Here is an 8,263-nt window from a genome sequence, read left to right as displayed (position 1 = left end):
CTGTCAGCTGACAGATGCGGCCCAAACCAAAGGCATCATGAATCAGAACCAGGCTATGTGATTGTAGCTAGGTATATAGTTAGAAGATCAAGATATGAGACCAGTCTGGTGCCACCCTTGGCTGCTTCTCCAATACTGCTATATGTGATTCACAGATCTTTCCAATAGCGAAATAAAAGGTCACTAATAGTGTTGAGCTTTCCGATTCCTCAAGTATCGGGTATCGGCCGATATTTGCGGTATCGGAATTCCGATACCGAGTTCCGATATTTACCGCCTATCGGATACCGGAATCGGAAGTTCCCAGAATTCAAAGTGCACGAATTCAGCCAATGAGGAATGATTACAAGTGTGGGCACATCCTGTTCAGCATGGTGGGCACGTAACAACTGGCAAGGCTGTGATTGGTTACTGAAATGATGTCATGATGCACTATAAAAAACGCTGCCGCCATTTTGGGCACACTCTGCTGTGAATTCAGTTAGGGACAGGACGCTGTGTTCTGACTGAGGGCCAGTTGGGATAGCGATTTGCTTCATTGCGCTTTTCCCAGGCTAATTTAGCAACTGCTGCGTGAGAACCTTGCTTTTGCCTTGCAGCGCTGTTTTCACAGCGGTCTGCAAGGTCTCTGTGTGTGTGTGTGTGTGTGAGTGCAGCTCACTCTGTAGTCTGTGCGCAGCCACAGCCGGTTGTATTCAGCTCAGGGTGGTTCACACTGCCTCATACTGTTCTATCCATTGTCCTTTTTTGCTATTAGTGCAGCCTGCTGCACATTTTTTTCAAATATTTCCTATTAGTGGCTTTCCACCCGTATCCAGCTAAATAGTGGAAAAACACTACATAGGATAACATAGAGGAGGTTTTTTGGGCCTTGCAGCGCCGTTTACGGCTGTCTGCACGGTCTCCGTGTGAGTGCAGCTCGCCCTGTAGTCTGTGTGCAGCCACAGCCGGTTGTATTCAGCTCAGGGTGCGTTACGGCCTAATACCGTAAAATACATTGTCCTTTTTGCTAATAGTGCAGCCTGCTGCACATTTTTTCAAAAATTTCCTATTAGTGGCTTTCCACCCGTATCCAGCTAAATTGTGGAAAAACACTACATAGGATAACATGGAGGAGGTTTTTTGGGCCTTGCAGCGCCGTTTACGGCTGTCTGCATGGTCTCCGTGTGAGCGCAGCTCACCCTGTAGTCTGTGTGCAGCCACAGCCGGTTGTATACAGCTCAGGGTGCGTTACTGCCTCATACCGTAAAATACATTGTCCTTTTTTTCTAATAGTGCAGCCTGCTGCATATTTTTTCAAAAATTTCCTATTAGTGGCTTTCCACCCGTATCCAGCTAAATTGTGGAAAAACACTACATAGGATAACATAGAGGAGGTTTTTTGGGCCTTGCAGCGCCGTTTACGGCTGTCTGCACGGTCTCCGTGTGAGTGCAGCTCGCCCTGTAGTCTGTGTGCAGCCACAGCCGGTTGTATTCAGCTCAGGGTGCGTCACTGACTCATACCATAAAATACATTGTCCTTTTTTGGTAATAGTGCAGCCTGCTGCACATTTTTTCAAATATTTCCTATTAGTGGCTTTCCACCCGTATCCAGCTAATTTGTGGAAAAACACTACATAGGATAACATAGAGGAGGTTTTTTAGGCCTTGCAGCGCCGTTTATGGCTGTCTGCACGGTCTCCGTGTGAGTGTAACTCGCTCTGTAGTCAGATCTGCCCCCCCAAAAAAATAAATAAAGTTCACCAAACACACCACTTTACAGTTGTGTAGGCCACATTAGCTCATATTAAAGTCTAGTCCACACTTTAGAAAATTAGTGTTTCTTATACCTGTTATGAGCTGTTCAGGAATAAGCACACTAAGCCCTTAGTACTTTTCTGCTTATCTTTATCAGTCAACCAAGATGAAGAGGGCAGGGAGTAAGGCACGTGGGCGTGGGCGTGGAGCAGGTAGAGGACGTGGTGATTCTGTGCCTGCTGTGGGCACCGGTGACTCATCATCACCCAGTTTCAGCAGGGAACAGTCCTTTATGAGCAGCTTTGTAGGAGAGCGCCGTACACCGCTGCTGCGTGAAGATCAAATTGAAGCCGTTGTTGGATGGATGGCAGCTAACTCATCGACTTCAATTGGTGCCACATCTTCTCAGGCACAGAGCACTGGAGAGCACCCATCTGTCTCTTCACCACCTGCCAAATTGCCCAGGCAGTCAGAGAGCCCAGGACAGGAGCCGTCTCTACTTCTGTTCTCTGAATGTCTTGGTTTGGAAACAGGGGGCCAGCCAAGCAGCATTGGAGAAATGGAAGAAGAGGCAGTGTGCAGTGATGCCCAACAGCTTTGTCTCTCTCACTCTGAAGAGGCGGGTGGGCCAGTGTCTCCGGTCATCACACCGCAGTACACATCTGATGATGAGACTCAGGTGCCACTTTCAGGTGCGTACTGTGCTGCCGAGACTACCCAGGAGGAGCAGTTGGTGGCAGAGGGTAGTGTAGATGATGAGGCCCTTGACCCATCATGGCGTGAGGTACAGGAAGGTGGTGGGAGCAGCTCTGAGGAAGAGATTCCCCGAATGGGCCAAAGAGGGAGAGGGAGGGAGAAGACTGCGGAGCCTGTAGCCTCCACTTCGGCACCCGTTAGGAGCATGTCTCTTCCAAAAGCCAAAAAGGGCGCTCCCAAGACTTGCAGTGCCTGGTCCTTTTTTGACACAGTTGCAGATGACATTTGCTTTGTCAAATGCAAGCTGTGTAATCAGAAAGTCAAAAGAGGGAAAAGTGTCAGCAACCTCAATACCACAAATATGTGGAAACATGTGCGGACCAGGCACGCGGTGGAGTTACAAAAACACACTGAAGACCTAGGCCAACCAACAGCGGCAGCTACCACCTCTTCAGCTCATGTTGCTTCTTCCTCCAGCTCACACACAGCTGGTTCGGCTTCCTCCCAGGATCGACATGGAAGAACCTCTGGCACTGTTGTCCAGAGACCCACTGTAATTCCACCCACAGCACCACGTTCCCAGTCATGCTTGCACTCCCAGCCCAGTCTACAGCCATCGGTAGTACAGGCATGGGAGAAAAGGCGGCCATTCTCGGCAAACCACCCCCGAGCATAGGCTCTGAATGCTGGCATTGCAAAATTACTGTCCCTTGAAATGCTCTCATTCAGGCTGGTGGAGACTGACAGCTTCCGTGACTTGATGGCATTGGCAGTCCCACAGTACAATGTGCCCAGCTGCTTTTATTTCAGCAGGCAAGCGGTCCCTGCCCTGCACAAGCATGTGAAGGGACACATAAAACACGCGCTACTGAACACCATCAGTAGCAGGTCCACCTCACCACCAATGCGTGGACCAGTCAACATGGACAGGGGCGATACCTTTCCCTCACTGCCCATTGGGTTAATGTTGTTGAGTCAGGTACAGATCGTGCGAGTGGCGCAGGACGTGTCCTGCCCACTCCAAGGATTGCAGGAATCCAGTCTGTACGCATTGACTCCTCCTCATACACAAGTTCCTCAGAATCATCGCTGCAGGAGCCGTCACTGTCCACCTCCACATGGACCCGTGAACGTTTACCTGATACGACCGACATGAGCACAGCCGTGGCCAAACGTCAACAGGCCGTCTTGAAATTAATTTCTTTGGGGAATCGAAGCCACAGAGCGCAGGAGCTCTGGAATGCCATCAAGCAGGAGAGCGATGTGTGGTTTGTGCCAGCGAATCTCCAACCAGGCATGGTAGTGTGTGACAATGGCTGAATTCTGGTGGCAGCTTTGGCCCTTGGCAACCTCACTCACATCCCATGTCTGGCACATGTGCTCAATTTGGTTGTGCAGAGTTTTCTGAGGAACTATCCGGATCTTGATGCACTGCTGCACAAGGTCCGCCTAGAGTGTGCTCACTTGCGGCGTTCCAGCACGGCAAGATCGCGCATTGCTGCTCTGCAGCGCCGATTCCGCCTTCTGGAACATCGCATCATATGTGAGTACCAGCTGCATCAGGCGCAAAGAAGTCGCACTCCGCGCCGTTCAGACTTCACAACCACAGAGTGGGCCACTATGAAGGACATCTGCCAGGTTTTGCGTCCTTTCGATTATTCCACACGGATGGCAAGTGCAGATGATGCACTAGTCATCATGACTGTCCCCCTTATCTGCCTGCTTCAACAAACACTGCAAGCGCTAAGGGATGATGTTGTGGAAGAGGTGGAGGATGAGGAGTCACCATTTCCATCAGCTTCTGGACAGTCAGCGCCACGTGGTTCCTCACAAAGGCGTAGGCAGGGGACACTTTGTGAGGAGGATGAGGAGGAGTCAATGGCGGAGGAAGACATCTGTCCAGAGGAGGGAGTTACACAATTGTCCAGTAGTCAGTGTGTACAGCGAGGGTGGGGTGATGAAGAGCGGGCAGAGATCACACCTCAAGCAGGGGGCAGCGTTTCTTGGCCAGTTGGCAGTCTGCAGCACATGGTTGATTACATGCTGCAGTGCCTGAGAAACGACCGCCGCATCGCCCACATTCTCAACATGGCTGATTATTGGGTGTACACCCTCCTCGATCCTCGATACCGGGACAACGTACAAAACCTCATCACACCGTTGACCCGGGAGCGTCAAATGCGGCTGTACCAAGACACACTGGTGCAGTCCATCATCTTCTGAGCTCCACCCAGGAAGAGGAAGAGGCGTGGCTGCTGGTCGTGTGGTGGCTGTGTGCTTGGCTGTGGACCGTGTGCTCCTGGGAAGGGAGGTTTTTCATATCTGGGACTCTTGCCTGACCCCTTCCCAGGGAGAGTGGACTGTTCCTGGGACTGAGATCCGGGGCTGAGCCCCTGGCTCCCACCCCCCGGTCTAAGCCGGCTGGGGGTGGGAGGCCTTGCATACCATTGGGAGGGCCCGTGTGTCATCCAGCCAGTCCCAGGAGCAATAAAGCCATGGGAAAAAACAGCAAGAACTCGGGGGACCACAGGCCCCAGAAGACCGGGACCCCTAAAGCTGAGGCCGTGGCGGTTCCTCCTCCTCTAGAGGCGGCCAGTAGAGGTGCGGCGGTGGGCCCCCTGATATGGGGCTCTAAGGTGGCAGGGGAGCCGATCACCAACTACGGCTCCCGGATACACGCGCACCTCTGCGAATACGAGGAGGCCGCCAAGGAGCTGAGGTTACTCCGGGAGGAGTTGAAGGGAGCCAGGGCAACTGCAAAATGCCGGCTCCCTGCCTCAAAGAGAGCAGAGGTCGCCACCACGGTGAAGAGGCTGAAGGGGTCGATAAGCTCCCTAGAAGAACGCAGAGCGGTGATCCTGGAGGGAAGCGGCCCCTTCGAGGAGAAGTTGAGGAATGATGACCGGTTTAGGGCCATGACCGGTGGGTCTCTTGAGGGGTTAGGGGACCCCTACCAGGTGGAGGAAGATGGCAGTCTATCTGCACCATATCCACCTGAAGACCTGGTGAGTAAGAGCGCCCAGGTTTCGTATAGCGGGATAGCCCCTGAGCAAGTGGCCCTCCCGCCTGACTCCAGTAACTCGGAGGAAAGTGGGAGCGAGGGGGAGGATGGTGGTGGTACCAGCAGTCAGGGGGGCTGCCTCATCCTGCAGCAAGTGCGGCAGATCGAGTCCCCAGCACGGTTTGGCGAGCTGTTGTTCGGGGACGAGGTCTGCGAGGATGGGGCAACAGGGAGGGGGAAAAAACAGAAGAAGGCGAAGGAGTCCGTGGTAGAGAAATATGTCTACGTCCCCCTTCCCGGGGCTCCCCTGTCCCGTTGTACGGAACCCGCTACCCACCCCGGCTCGGGCCCTGTCGTGGGTCCGCAGCGAGGGAGCGGGGAGAGGAATGTCTGCCCGGATCGGAATGCCATGCCTGGTGGTGGAAGTTCAGATTCGGGCAGTGATATGGAGTGCGGTGCCGGCGGGGCCGGTGGTACTGTTTGTGGTGGAGGTGCTCGGGCTAAGTCCCCTGTGGCAGGGGGGGCTGGCCCAGCACCTGGTGTGCAGGCAGCCGGGGCCGCATCTCCGGCGGCGAGAGCTGGGGTGTCCGGGTCCCCCACATGCGGATCCGCTCAAAAGGCTGGATCTTTTTCGGGGGCCCGGGGACCAGGAAAGGGCGCATCAAAATTAAAGGCAGAGTGCAAGGTGCTGGTTGCTCCCCTGGCGGTGTCCGTGGCTAGGTCTGGTGCCCCTGTGCGCAGATCCAGCGATGGGTCTGTGCCGAGGGTCCTGCCGCTGCTGGACACCGAGGGGGAGTGGCCTGTGCTGAGGGGGTCGGCGGTGGTGGCGGCTGGTGCGGGAGATATGCCCCTTGGCGTCAGTACCATGGGGGGCCCTGGGCGAACCCCGGGGTCTCCGATGCGGGTGGCGTCAGGGGGCGTGGCTTCCCCAGCTGCGGCCCCAGTTGTCCCCTTCATGCCTGTGGCCCGTGAGGGTGGCGTGGCTTCCCCGAGTGTTGCCCAGCCCGCTGTGGTTTTGGCATGTGGGGGGGCGTGCCCTCCTCGGTTGTTGTCCCGCCCGCTGTGTTTGTGGCCGGCGGGGGGGGAGCAGCCTCGGTGGTCGCGGGACCCCTCGCTGTGATCGCGGGACCCCCGCTGTGATCGCGGGACCCCCCGCTGTGATCGCGGGACCCCCCGCTGTGATCGCGGCTGGCGGAGGTGGCGTGGCCCCGGCGGGTCTGCCACGGGTGGCTCCGCCCACCACGAAAATGAAAGAAAAAAAAGTTCAGCCAAATACGGGGGTAAAAGCCGGCAAGGGGGTGCCGGGGTCCCGTGCCCACTTACCGTCATCTGGTGGTGCGGGGGCTCCGGTGCTCCGGGAGAGTAAGGCTGCCCGTGGTTCCAGTGTGGAGCAGGGTCCGGTGGCAAGGTCCGGCCCTGCTCCATGTGAAAGAGGAGAAAAAAAATGGAGTTGGTTGCCGCAGAGAGCTCAGGAGGTGCTGCTGCTCCTGAGCCCAGGCAGAGCATACTGACAGGGCTCTGCTCTGCGGCTCTTAAAGGGGCGGCAGCACTCCTGGGCAAGAAGAATAGTGCTGCTGCACAAAGCACTGTGCAGCAGGGGCCCCCAGCAGGAGGAAAAGTGCAAAAGAAACAAAAAACGTTGAAAATAATAAAAACAGTAATAAAGATAACACCCGTGTGAATGTGGCCGGGGCGAATGAGGATATGAATGATGGTATGGATGGTGTGCTGTGTGTTGGGGATGTGGGGGAGGGTACGAGTGGCCTCACAAATGTTGCGGATGGTGGTATGGATGTCGGAGGCACGGACGGTGGCATGGAGGTAGGCAGTGTGGGGGGTGAGGGGTAGGCTGGCCCATCTGCCCCCCCAGCTGCCCCTCCCCCTTCTTTTACGGCGGTGGTGGCTGGGGCTCCAGGGGGTTCGAGGGGTGCTCAGGGGGTTCCTCGGGGGGTCTCCTCGCCTCTGGGTTCCGGGGACGGCGTTTTGCAGCGCCGTTTCCTGGAGGCCCTTAAAAACGGAGAGACGTCGATCTTGGTAGAGGGAAGAGAGGTGGACCTGTCTTTCTGGCTGGAGAGACACGGCCTAGCCGCCTTCCAAGATAGAAGGGAGGGGGAAACCGTATGGTATGGCAGGGGGTGGCGAGGAGGAATGTAGTCCATCTTCGCTGGAGGGGCAGTGAAGCTTGCCCACCCAGGAGTAGGGTGGTGGAGCTCCTCCTGAAGATGGGCTTTGGGGTAGTTGACATCTTTGCCCTGATTCATCCTGCGGCCACCCTCTTCTTCGACATCAGTTTCGTATTGCCGGAGGGGCTTGAGCTCTTCTGGTCCAATTACGAGCTGGTGAAGGGGGAGCCCGGCTGGCGAGACTTCGCTGTGCAAGCGGTGTCTCGCCAAAATGGCGTGAAGAAAGTGACCGTGGTGACTTGTAACGAGTCACTTTCTGGTGTAGACATCCTAACGTGGCTTTCCCGCTATGGGGAAGTCACAGACGTCCCCCAAAAAAATCGGGACGAGTTCGGCATTTGGTCAGGGGGCTGGACCTTCATGATGAAGTTGAAGGTCTCAGGGGGTACTGTCACCCACATCCCTTCCTCGGCGTTTATAGGAAGGGACCGGATCCTGATCTACCAGGGGCAGCCGAAAGTCTGTCACAGGTGCGGTGATCCCCGCCACTTAAGCGCAAGCTGCAAGGTGCAGAAATGTGCCTTGTGTGGCGGGGTAGGTCATCTCGCTGCATCCTGTAGGGACATAAGGTGTAACCTGTGTGGTGATCTGGGTCACCCGTACAGCCGCTGCCCTCGTTCTTTTTTCCAATGCCGCTGCTGGCCGG

Source organism: Ranitomeya imitator, chromosome 4, assembly GCF_032444005.1.
Source record: "Ranitomeya imitator isolate aRanImi1 chromosome 4, aRanImi1.pri, whole genome shotgun sequence".
Taxonomy (NCBI): Eukaryota; Metazoa; Chordata; class Amphibia; order Anura; family Dendrobatidae; genus Ranitomeya; species Ranitomeya imitator.
The sequence above is the reverse complement of the archived record's forward strand: the minus strand, read 5'-3'. Positions refer to the sequence as shown.